Raw genomic sequence first — 13,625 nt, forward strand, 5'->3', positions numbered from 1 at the left:
TCGTTTTTTTTTTTATGCTACAAAAAGAAAATGTGATTGTCCACCTTCTTTCCAGAAATTTTTTTTTATTTTTTGATTTGACACTTATATTTATTCCTGTATGCGGCCTGAGTACCAACCCTACATTATCATGCCTTAAAACAATAAAGGATAATGGGTAACACGCTTATGCAGCATCGTGCCGCTATAGGAAACTTCTGTCTAGCATGTAGATGTATAAACATATCTTCCATTTTTGTATATAGATTTGGAAAGCTATTAGAACACGTACTCAAAATGCTAAAAAAGTTCTTTTCTAAGGACTTAACAAAAGTAATAAGATCATTGGTGTCTGTAACTTTTTTCTTTCACGTTAGTATGATTGTTTTATTGTTGTCGGGTGATATTGAGGTCAATCCCGGTCCCACACACGAGAGTGTCCTTGACATATTCCACTTAAACATTAGAAGTATTAGAAACAAGTTAGACTATTTAAAAGCAATGGTTCACGATTTTGACATTGTGTGCTTTACTGAAACTCATTTAGATAGCAAAGTATTGAATGATGATCTACAAATTGATGGGTTTAACAACATTATTCGTAAAGATAGAAACTCTTTTGGGGGCGGTGTAATGATATACTTGACTAATTCAATATCTGTACGTCGTCGAGTTGAACTAGAACCGACAAATATTGAGTGCATTTGGATTGAAATAGAACATCCTACCTGTAATTATTTATTATGCTGTGTATACAGCCCGCCTCAGACTGGTAATGTCTTTTGGAGAAATTTTTCCTGGTCATTAGATAAAGCCCTTGATTTATCCAATAGAATAATAATTGTTGGCGATATCAACATAGATTTTTTTAAACATTCCTCCTTCACATGAAATACACGATATTATAAACAATAATAATCTCACTAATAGAATCCATGAACCAACGAGAGTCACGAACACCACGCAAACACTTATTGACCCGATTCTAACAACACATAACGTTGACGCAAATGAGTCAGGTGTTCTAAATATAGACTCCTTTTTAACTGATCATAAAGCGACCTATATATCAATTTCTCAACACTATAATCTCAATCGTGCATACAAACGTAAAATTTGGCAGTATAAAAATGCTGATATTGAAAAATTTAATTGAATCATGTGACTGGGACAGATTAATTTGCAAATCAGAAAATATAGACACAGCCACTGAGCCTTTTACCTTACAGTATCTGTCATATGTTCGTGAATGCATACCTGAAAAAACTATAACTGTCCCAGATAGCAAGACTATGTTGGGCCAACACTGGGAAAAGGTTGTATTAGTTGGAGTTAGGGGAACTACGTTGGGCCAACGTTGGACCAATGCTACCATGTCAACCTTCTCGACCATGACAGATTTCCTATGTTGGCCCAACGTTGGTCCAACGTAAGCAATTTCCATTCACTTTACTTTCCAAGGAAGGAAGGATGCTGACGTTGGCCCAATGTTGGCCCAATGTATATAATACAACCTTAAAGAAAGTGTCTTTTCAAATTGGTAGTTGTATGTTGGCCTAACGTTGGCCCGATGTTTGTAGTACACCCGTAAAGAATGTGTCAAATCAAGTTGGTAGTGGTATGTTGGCCCAAGGTTGGCCCAATGATTGTAATACACCCTTAAAGAAAGTGTCTTATCAAGTTGGAAGTAGAATGTTGGCCCAACGTTGGCCCGATATTAGCAAGAGTGTTATTTTGTGTAGGTGTTTCAAAGATGGGATATTTATATTGGGCCAACGTTGGTCCAATTATTATACTGCCAACTAAATGATGGTGTCAATTTTATAATTAGCTGCTGAGCTTTACGTTGGGACAACGTTAGTTCCAAATATAAATTTTGATGCACATTCTGAAATAATTAAGAGGATATTCTATGTCCATGCTTTTCATTGGATGATTGCTTTTGTTTAGATATGATATTTTCAACATTTTAACTTTGAACATACGTGATCACAGCACCAAAGAGTGTTTTATTCTATTTTTTTGAATTGTATGCCTGCTTATTTATTTGTAATAAAACGCTTAAAATTATGATTTTTTTCATGAGCGTTGTATTCATGAGAATTTAGAGAAGACTGAATAAATCTTAGTTAAAAATTCTCAGGAACAGGATGTGAATCCCAGATAGCAGAACATCGTTGTTCCAATCTTACATTATGTTTGTATTATCGCTGTTGGGTTACCTTTATTAGGCCAACAATGGTCCAACATGGAATATTGATACTAGTAGTTGGTTATGTATAAAGGGGCCAATGTTGGGCTAACTGTTGGCGTTAAATCATAAAACTATTATCGTGAGAGAAAATATTGTTGGGAGATTGGCATCGGCCCCAAGTTGGCCCAATATACCATGAATCTAGCTGAGCATCTTGGGTAGATAACATCCGGGCTACTTGTAATATCCGCGCCATTTTTAATCTGACAAGAGCGTAATGAGACTGATGCCTTGCATATCTTCATCCACTTTGTAAGTATTTATAATATCTTTGCTTTGACACAGCTTAATTAACGTTTTATTAGTTTAAACGATATCGTGTACAAATCTGTGTAAATCAGTGCAGAGGCCAGGTGCTGTTGAGTCAACACTGTCCCTGATAGCATGCTAACATTGGGCCAACAGTGGGCCAGTGTTATCGGTTACATTGGGCCAATGTTGGCAAATGACATTGGCCCAATGTAAGTTTGCTTATTGGCCCAATGTTGGCCCGATATGTTGTGCCAACGTTTGCCCAATATAGAGTGTTACTGCTACAGATATTGGCCCAATGTTGCGACAACATTGTCCAATTGAATGCGACATTGGGCCAATCTTGGCCCAACGTCAACAAGAACATTGGGCCGATGTTGGCAAATGACGTTGGCCCAGTGTCATTTTGCTTATTGGCCCAATATTGGCCCGATACATTGGACCAACATTGGGCCAATGTGTATAAACATTTAATTGTTACAAATCTGTATATTAACAAATCTGATAGTCTCTAAAATCAGAAATAAATCTACCACCAATCCTTCTTGAAAATACAAGTTAGCTAAAATAAATTTACAAAGCTTGTTAAAATTCTTAAGATTTATCAAAACAAAATAAATTATCAGTGATTAAATTTATTGTTTCTATACAAGAAAAATAAATGAAAGTATCACTACTGGCTTTTAAAACCCCTGTCCGTATGAAAATCCACTGTCTTTCTCTGTATCCTACAGCATTTTCACAGGAATCTACAGTATATCTACAGTATGCTACGGTATGCTAGCTCTGTATATACAGTAAATCTCTGTTTGCCACTGTATGTATCCCCAGCATGCCACAGTTACATACAGTAGGCCCCGATACGCCTACAGTATGCCACTGTATGGCTACTGTTTCCTACAGACAACTACGGTAAACCACAGTATATGCCCCAGTACGCCCCTGTATATGTTCATTGAAGCAAAAAGAAGAAGTTTACACACTCCCAGAGCACTGTACGGTTACCTAAGATGGGGGATTGTCAATTTAGTACACAGAGTTACTTACCTAAGAAATTTTTGAACATTATTTTAAACACATGGTAGTATTTTTTTTTAAGTGTTAAGAGACTAATTTTGTTCTTTTTATAACTCTGAAATAACTATGAAATATTAATAAATTGTTGCTTGAAAGAATATTTATCTATCAATTTTTAAAATTAATTATTTAATTATTCTTTGGTTTGATTTATTACTTAATCTATTTATTTTGCAAACACCTATTTAATGCATAAAATACTTAGAGTGACTTTGAACTTTAAAAAAAAAACACGGCCGGGGAAATGCTGAATTTTGGAAAATTGTAGTTTTTAAAATCGATATGGTTTCCTTGAATAAATAAATAAAATTAATTAAATGAAATTAATCATTTTAAAAACAAATCAATTTATTTCTTGACAAATACAGAGCTGCATAGTAAACTCGGCACAAAATAAATAAGGTGAGGTGGTAAGTGAAAATTAAATAAAATAAATGACCTTAAAAATACAAAATTAATAAATGAACTAATTATTTATCTTATTCATTTATTTGTTTATCATTTTATCTACAAATACATAGATAAACAAAATAAATAAAAATTAATTTATTTTTTTTGTAACTGACAAGACAACAAAGTGATTAAATACACACACACCCCCCCCCCCAATTGATTTTTTTAGTTTTATTTTTATGTGAAAATCATTTCTCCTAAAATATGCTACAAAGTATTTTTTAAGCATATGAAAACAAATTCCAATAATTTTACCTACATGATGGATATCAAAATAATCGTCAGATTATGCACAATATTAATTTGTCAATTGCAATTTCATATTTTTACTTTGTTTTGATTTTAAAAAAACGGTATTCAAAACCCTAACACGATTATGAAAGACTTCAATGCCATTGATTGTTTACAAAGGACATGGGGTACACAGTAATGACACCTATTGTCTTTTTCACTGACCACTATACCTTGTTTATTTTGTGACAGAGAGCGACCGTGTCCACTCTGCGGCTTTTGAATAAACATTTTCTCTTTGTGAGAAAACCGTTTTTTGTCAAACAAAAACAAAATAAAAGTGTCAAAAAAGCTATTGGCGGATTAAGATTGTGCATTATGAGACGATTATTTTGATATCCAACACGGAAGTAAAATAATTAAAAGTAGTTTAAAAATGCTTCAAAAAGACTTTGAGAGACATTTTAGCGGAAACTTGTTTAAATTAAATAAGCCAAATAAATCCAACATTTGGGATTATAATTAATTAATTTGCTTGTATCGTCAATTTAAAAAATAAATAGATAAATATATTGTTCTTTTTATAATGATAAAATACGTGCTTAAAATCAGTTTTATTTATTTAATTTCTAACCATTTAAAAATCAATTATTGAATTTATTTTAGAATGTAAAATTTTCTAAAATGCAGCATTACTCTTGTTGTGAAGGCGTGTGTTTTTGTGTAATTTTTTTTTCTAAAAGGTTCAAAATAGCCATTCCAAGTAATTTATGGATTAAATAGGTGTTAGAGAAATAAATATTTTTAATGGTAAATAAATGAAATAAATAATTAATTTATCTCCATAAAAATGTCAAATTTTTTAATTATATTTTTTAAATTGACAATACAACAAAATAATTAATTATTTATATCCCTCAAAAAGAAAATTATTAGGGCTTTTTGTATAAATATTTTTATCCTTAACTATGTTACAAAGTATTTTTTTTAGCATATAAAAACGAATAGCAGTTATTTTACGTCCATGATGGATATCAAAATAATCGTCAGATGATGCAAAATTTTAATTTGTCAATTGCAATTTCATATTTTTACTTTGTTTTGATTTAAAAAAAAAACGGTATTCAAAACCCTAACACGATTATGAAAGACTTCAAAGCCATTGATTGTTTACAAGGGACATGGGGTACACAGTAATGACACCTATTGTCTTTTTCACTGACCACTATACCTTGTTTATTTTGTGACAGAGAGCAACCTTGTCCACTCTGCGGCTGTTTGAATAAACATTTTCTCTTTGTGAGAAAACGGTTTTTTGTCAAACAAAAACAAAATAAAAGTATCAAAAAAGCTATTGACGGATTAAGATTGTGCATTATGAGACGATGATTTTGATATCCAACACGGAAGTAAAATAATTAAAAGAAGTATCAATATGCTTCAAAAAGACTTTGAGGGACATTTTAGCGGAAACTTGTTTACATTAAATAAGCCAAATAAATCCAACTTTCGGGATTACGCAAGTGAGTTAAGGCTACGTATGGAGGTTTCTATGCAAAATAATTAATTAAAACCCATACTTGCTATACATACCGCAAAGAAAATGTTAAGACTTGTTTTCTAATACATTCTTGGTACCCACGATATGCGATTTCCAGTACACATTATGACGTCATATAATGACGTCATCGACCTTTACTACACAATTTTATAAGAAACATCAACAAAATCGCTTCGGCGCAAGGGCATACCTTACTTTGTTTAACAGAAACAAGGTATAAAGAAAAGCAGAATATTTCAGAGATTTAAGATATTGCTGCACAAATGTCGACAATGCAATTGTTTAGTTGCTATTCGGACAGTTTTAAGTTGAAACAGGGTAAAAATGTACAGTCCACTGTTAGTTTAGTAAAATTTTTATCGATTGAAGAAGAGCATAGGATTTGTGCAGCAATTTTATTAATTTAAAGAATATTCTCCTTAATATAATACTTTATTTTTTTTATACATTAAATAGGATATGCCCTTGTGCCGACGTTGTTTTGTTGATGTGTTTTATTACCTTGAATGGGAAAGAACTATGACGTCATAATATGACGTCATAATTTGCACTTGCATTAATAAACTGTGGGTACTAAGTGTGTATATGAAAATCAATTTGAACTTTCTCTGTACATAAAATATACAATTTATGCATTTTTATTAGCTCATTTGCATAGAAAAACCCATATTTAGCCTTAACTCACTTGCGTATACTTAATTTATTTGTTTGTATCGTCAATTTTAAAATTAAATAGAAAAATATTTTGTTTCTTTTGACAAATTAAAATTGTGCATCATCTGACGATTATTTTGATATCCATCATGGACGTAAAATAACTGCTATTCGCTTTTATATGCTAAAAAAAAATACTTTGTAACATAGTTAAGGATAAAAATATTTATACAAAAAGCCCTAATAATTTTCTTTTTGAGGGATATAATAATTAATTATTTTGTTGTATTGTCAATTTAGAAAATATAATTAAAAAAATTGACATTTTTATGGAGATAAATTAATTATTTATTTCATTTATTTACCATTTATTTATTTCTCTAACACCTATTTAATCCATAAATTACTTGGAATGGCTATTTTGAACCTTTTTGAAAAAAAAAATACACAAAAACACACCCCTTCACAACAAGAGTAATGCTGCATTTTAGAAAATTTTAGATTCTAAAATAAATTCAATAATTGATTTTTAAATGGTTAGAAATTAAATAAATAAAACTGATTTTAAGCACGTATTTTATCATTGTAAAAAGAACAATATATTTATCTATTTATTTTTTAAATTGACGATACAAACAAAGTAATTAATTATAATCGCGAAAGTTGGATTTATTTGGCTTATTTAATGTAAACAAGTTTCCGCTAAAATGTCTCTCAAAGTCTTTTTAAAGCATTTTTAAACTACTTTTAATTATTTTACTTCCGTGTTGGATATCAAAATAATCGTCTCATAATGCACAATCTTAATCCGCCAATAGCTTTTTTGATACTTTTATTTTGTTTTTGTTTGACAAAAAACGGTTTTCTCACAAAGAGAAAATGTTTATTCAAACAGCCGCAGAGTGGACACGGTTGCTCTCTGTCACAAAATAAACAAGGTATAGTGGTCAGTGAAAAAGACAATAGGTGTCATTACTGTGTACCCCATGTCCCTCGTAAACAATCAATGGCTTTGAAGTTCTTTCATAATCGTGTTAGGGTTTTGAATACCGATTTTTTTAAATCAAAACAAAGTAAAAATATGAAATTGCAATTGACAAATTAATATTGTGCATAATCTGACGATTATTTTGATATCCATCATGAACTGAAAATTATTGGAATTTGTTTTCATATGCTTAAAAAATACTTTGTAGCATATTTTAGGAGAAATGATTTTCACATAAAAATAAAACTAAAAAAATCAAGTGGGGGGCGGGGTGTATATTTAATCACTTTGTTGTCTTGTCAGTTACAAAATAAATAAATTAATTTTTATTTATTTTGTTTATCTATGTATTTGTAGACAAATTGATAAACAAATAAATAAATAAGATAAATAATTAGTTCATTTATTAATTTTGTATTTTTAAAGTCATTTATTTTATTTAATTTTCACTTACCACCTCACCTTATTTATTTTGTGCCGAGTTTACTATGCAGCTCTGTATTTGTCAAGAAATAGATTGATTTGTTTTTAAAATGATTAATTTCCTTTAATTTATTTTATTTAAATAATTAGTTCATTTATTAATTTTGAATTTTTAAAGTCATTTATTTAATTTAATTTTCACTTACCACCTCACCTTATTTATTTTGTGCCGAGTTTACTATGCAGCTCTGTATTTGTCGAGAAATAGATTGATTTGTTTTTAAAATGATTAATTTCATTTGATTAATTTTATTTATTTTTTCAAGGAAACCATATCGATTTTAAAAACTGCAATTTTCCAAAATTCAGCATTTCCCCGGCCGTGTTTTTTTTTTAAAGTTCAAAGTCACTCTAAGTATTTTATGCATTAAATAGGTGTTTGCAAAATAAATAAATTAAGTAATAAATCAAACCAAAGAATAATTTAATAATTTATTTTAAAAATTGATAGATAAATATTCTTTCAAGCAACAATTTATTAATATTTCTTAGTTATTTCAGATTTATAAAAAGAACATAATTAGTCTCTTAACACTTTTAAAAAAATACTACCATGTGTTTAAAATAATGTTCAAAAATTTCTTAGGTAAGTAACTCTGTGTACTAAATTGACAATCCCACATCTTAGGTAACCGTACAGTGCTCTGGGAGTGTGTTAACTTCTTCTTTTTGCTTCAATGAACATATACAGGGGCGTACTGGGGCATATACTGTGGTTTACCGTAGTTGCCTGTAGGAAACAGTAGCCATACAGTGGCATACTGTAGGCGTATCGGGGCCTACTGTATGTAACTGTGGCATGCTGGGGATACATACAGTGGCATACAGAGATTTACTGTATATACAGAGCTAGCATACCGTAGCATACTGTAGATATACCGTAGATTACTGTGAAAATGCTGTAGGATACAGAGAAAGACAGTGGATTTTCATACGGACAGGGGTTTTAAAAGCCAGTAGTGTATAAAATAACAAATCATGAAATGTGTTTTGATACAGTTAAAACAATAAATAATTGCCCTTTATTTAGATTGAAATTAGTAGAATAAATTTCTGAAGTCTACCACTCATTTTACTTATATACACTTAAAGTCGAACACATGATCAAACATGTTGAAAATGTTTAACCAATTGAAGTTAAAACAAAATTTATTCAGTACTAAAACATAAATTGGGTTCTTTCATTTAAAATGTGTTCAGTGTACCGACAAATTTTCTAAACATGTATTTTACTTTGAATAATGATTTATATGGGGTAACATTGAATGAGTGTGATGATGATGATGATCAGGCGTAGAAATTTTATGCATAAATGCCTTCATCACGCAAGCTAATCGCTTAATCACACCATGAAACAAAAAAGACGGTTATTCCTCAATTGACAGCTTAAAAATATAGTGATATACTTGTAAATGTAATCGTATGTTTACTCTTTACTGAGAAAAGTAACGTATTTAAAAGTACTAAATACTACAATTTTAGTGCTACTGGAGATTCTAAAAAGACATTGAGAACACAATCAAAGAATGGCTAAGGTATGCCAAGGACAGGGATAAGGGAGGAAGAAACGGACAGAGAAGAAAAGAAGTGGAGGAGACTCTGGAGAGAGAGGAGAGGAGACTTAGGAGAGGGATCAGATGGAAAGTGGCAGTGCCTAACTTTTTTCTGTTATATACTGTGACATACCTGTAGTTCTCTCCTTTTCTGTGTCTGTTTGTTGGTAACAAACAAGATGCAAATGCCAGAAACATTTTTTTTGTGTAAGTAAACAAAATTGCAGATTAATTTTAGTATTATTTTGAGAACAGGATGGGTTTGTTTATTTTTTAGACGTGCTTATTGATACCTGCAATTTACTGAACTTGTGCATAAATTTACATCACAGAGGGAGTATACAATCATGTAACCCAACATGTTTCGCATCAAGTGAGCATCAACTTTCTGTTCCTTATTAATGTTTTCTTCATGCACTGAGCAATGAAATATTAGTATGTTATAATGTAATTTTTTATTCTGATTTCTTTTTCCTCATTTTTTTTAAAATTAATATAGAGCTACTTACAATGCAATACTTGTTGATGGTAATTTTTAAGAGATATTGTGAATATGTATTAAACTATTAATCTAGCATAAATATTATATAGTATTAAAGGGCTTTTACCATTAAACTGTACTACAACACTAGTATAACCTTATTATATATAGTTTGTTATTCAATTTTGAGGACAAATGGCCAACCAGTGAAGAAAAATGAGTTGTCCTGATGGAGAGCCAATAAGATACAAACCCACATTGGCCCAAAATCGGTGTTTGCCCAATATTGAAAGAATAAGTGGCCCAACAATGGCTCAATAATATCCGTTCGTTGGTCCAACAATAAGCCAACAAGTTGGTCTGATCAAGGGCCGATGAGCAAATTACCGTTGGCCCAATATTAATTGCTTACAATGGCCCAACTGTACAAAAATGACGTTTGCCCAACATTGAAAAAAATATATTGGCCCAACAGTGGCCCAATATTAACGGTTACATTGGCCCAACAATAAGCCAACAAGTTGGTTTGATTAAGGGCCGATGAGCAAATTACCGTTGGCCCAACATTAATTGCTTACAATGGCCCAACTGTACAAAAATGACGTTTGTCCAATATTGAAAGAATACATTGGCCCAACAGTGGCCCAATATTAACTGTTACATTGGCCCAACAATAAGCCAACAAGTTGGTTTGATTAAGGGCCGATGAGCAAATTACCGATGGCCCAATGTTGAATGCAAACGGTGGCCCAACATAAGGAGCATTGTTGGCCCAACAAAGGTCCAATAACATCCTGCTATCTGGGGTTAGACCCAAAGATAAACCGTGGATTGATTCACTTTTAAGGAAACACATCAGAATACGTAATAGACTACATAATAAGGCGTTAAAACTGATAAAGATTCAGACTGGGTTAACTTTCGAAAAATAAGAAACAAAGTGAATAATATGAAAAAATATGCAATATCTAATTACTACGATAATATTGATATACAAATTAATGATGCGAATAAAAATGACAACAAACTGTACTGGAAACTAATGAAAGACACTTTCGGGGTCAAACTTTCATCAGATATTCCCCTATTCACTTTATTTCTGATAATGGAAACAGTACAACTGCATTTACTGATCTTGAAAAAGTTGAAGCACTGAATAAATACTTCTCCTCTATATCGAATATTGAAGACATTGGAAACAACCTACCCGACCAATACCTATTGTGTAACTATATGCTAAGTGAAATCGTCATTCAAAAGCAGGAATGATTGATGTAATATCAATACTTCCAGTAAATAAAGCTATCGGACCAGATTGCATTAGTCACAAAATGTTGAAATTAACAATTCTAACTATTTCAGAACCGCTTTGTATGTAATTTAATTAATCTCTGAAGGAAAACTCTTTTCCCGATTCCTGGAAATTAGCTCATGTTCTCCCTCTATTTAAAAAAGATGACCCTTCTATAACATCAAATTACAGACCGGTCTCTTTATTGAGCTGCGTTAGTAAGATTATGGAAAGAATAATATTTAAACACGTGTATAACCATTCCCATGCAAATAATTTGTTCTACAAGTATCAGGCAGGTTTTTTACCTGGCCACTCAACTGTTTACCAATTGCTGGAAACATACCATAGTATAGTTAAAAGTATTGATGAGGGGAAGTCATGTTGTATGGTCTTTTGCGATCTATCAAAAGCCTTCGACAGAGTCTGGCACAAGGGTCTTCTTTTTAAACTGCAAACTTACGGAATATCCGGCAATCTTTACGAATGGTTTAAATGTTATTTAAATAGTAGGAGCCAGAAAGTATTGTATAAAGATATCTTATCTTCTAGCATGAATATCAATGCCGGGGTACCGCAGGGCTCTGTACTTGGTCCCCTACTTTTTTTTAATTTATGTAAATCATGTTTCAGGAAACATGTTGTCACTATGTAGATTATTTGCAGATGACAATTCCCAACAGAATTCTTCGTCAAATGTTGCCAGTATAGAATATAACATTAACCACGATCTAAATATTTTAGACGAATGGTCTAAAAAATGGTTACTCAAATTCAACCCTTTAAAAACTAAAGCTGTTTTCTTTACACTAAAAAAAGATTTTGAGCTTCCTAAACTTTACTTTCAACAGTGTCAGTTAGAATTTGAATCTTCACATAAGCATCTTGGTTTACTTTTTTCACAAGATTTAAGCTGGTCTGTATACATTGATAGCTTTGTAAATACTGCATATAATAAGCTTGGCCTTTTGAAAAAGCTCAAATTCACTCTTGGACGAACTACTCTTTTAAAAATGTATACAACTTTTGTCAGGCCCCATCTCGAATATGCCTCAGTTGTCTGGGACGGCTGTACACTTTACGATATAGAAAAACTAGAGAAAGTCCAGCTAGCTGCAGCAAGAACCATCACTGGTCTCCCGATTTTTATTTCTAGAGAAATTCTCTATTCAGAGACAGGATTGGAACCCCTAATTACAAGAAGAAGAGCAGCTAAATTAACCACTATGTTTAAAGTACACAACAATGTTGTACCCGATTATCTCAAACAAATATTTCCAAAAACTCCCGGAATTGAATCTACATATAATACAAGAAACACAGAAGATTACTCTATTCCCAAATGTAGACTTGAAACTTTTAAAAAATCTTTTGTACCCTCTGCAATTAATTCCTGGAATTCCCTTTCTAAAGACGTGAGAGACACAACCTCTATTAGTAAATTTAAAACAAGAATATGTTCACATCCCTCAAAGCCACCTTCGTATTTCTCATAGGGGAAACGCTATTTAAATATAATTCACACAAAATTAAGGCACAGTAGTAAACTTAATAACGATCTTTATCGAAGAAATATAATTGACTCTCCTAATTGTTCATGTGGACAAATTGAAGATGTATACCATTTCTTTTTTGTATGTAAAAAATATGAGCGGCCAAGAAATTGCCTCTTAAACAATATTTTACAATATAATCACTTGGAAATAGTCAACTCCCATCTCTTATTATTTGGAAATGATTCATTGTCAGTTGATGTGAATAACAAAATATTTCACTGTGTCCAAAGGTTCATTCGTGATTCAGGTAGATTTTGATCCGTTTTTCTTCTTCTGTTTCTTTGTCATTTAATCATACCTGTTCAACTTTGTTTGTTTATGATGCGAGAATTTTACTTGTGATCATGTTTATTATTTGTGACGCGCCAAGCAAAAACCTCCCTTATCTCTATTATGACGTAACGTCAAAAGACGCGTCTAAAGTTAAGGTAAATGCGACGTAAAAACGCCTCCTCGAGAAAAAAAAACTCTCCCCTGCAGAACAAGGGGATGTTGTTTTATTTATATGCTGAAAAAGATTCTTGAGTGTGGTTTGATTTAGTTTATTCTTTAAGAAGTTATTCTCCGTCAAGTATCTGTGTGAAGTATCCTTTTCACAATTATTAAGAGTATATCTTAAAAGATGTCCAGTGATGTTTAAAAAAATCCTGTAAGGCCGTTTTTAAAATGGAGTTTGTTTGCCGTCTTTCTATTCACTTTAAAATAAATGCGTCGGTAGGTAGGTCGAATTTTTTTGTCGGAAATGTTCAATATTGAATGAAGGCGTTTCTGAAATAAAAAAAATGATGTTGATTGGATGAGAAAATTCCGGA

This window comes from Saccostrea cucullata, unplaced genomic scaffold (genome assembly GCF_032062105.1).
Source record: "Saccostrea cucullata isolate Sc308-1 unplaced genomic scaffold, CSIRO_AGI_Scuc_v1 ctg4985, whole genome shotgun sequence".
Classification (NCBI taxonomy): domain Eukaryota; kingdom Metazoa; phylum Mollusca; class Bivalvia; order Ostreida; family Ostreidae; genus Saccostrea; species Saccostrea cuccullata.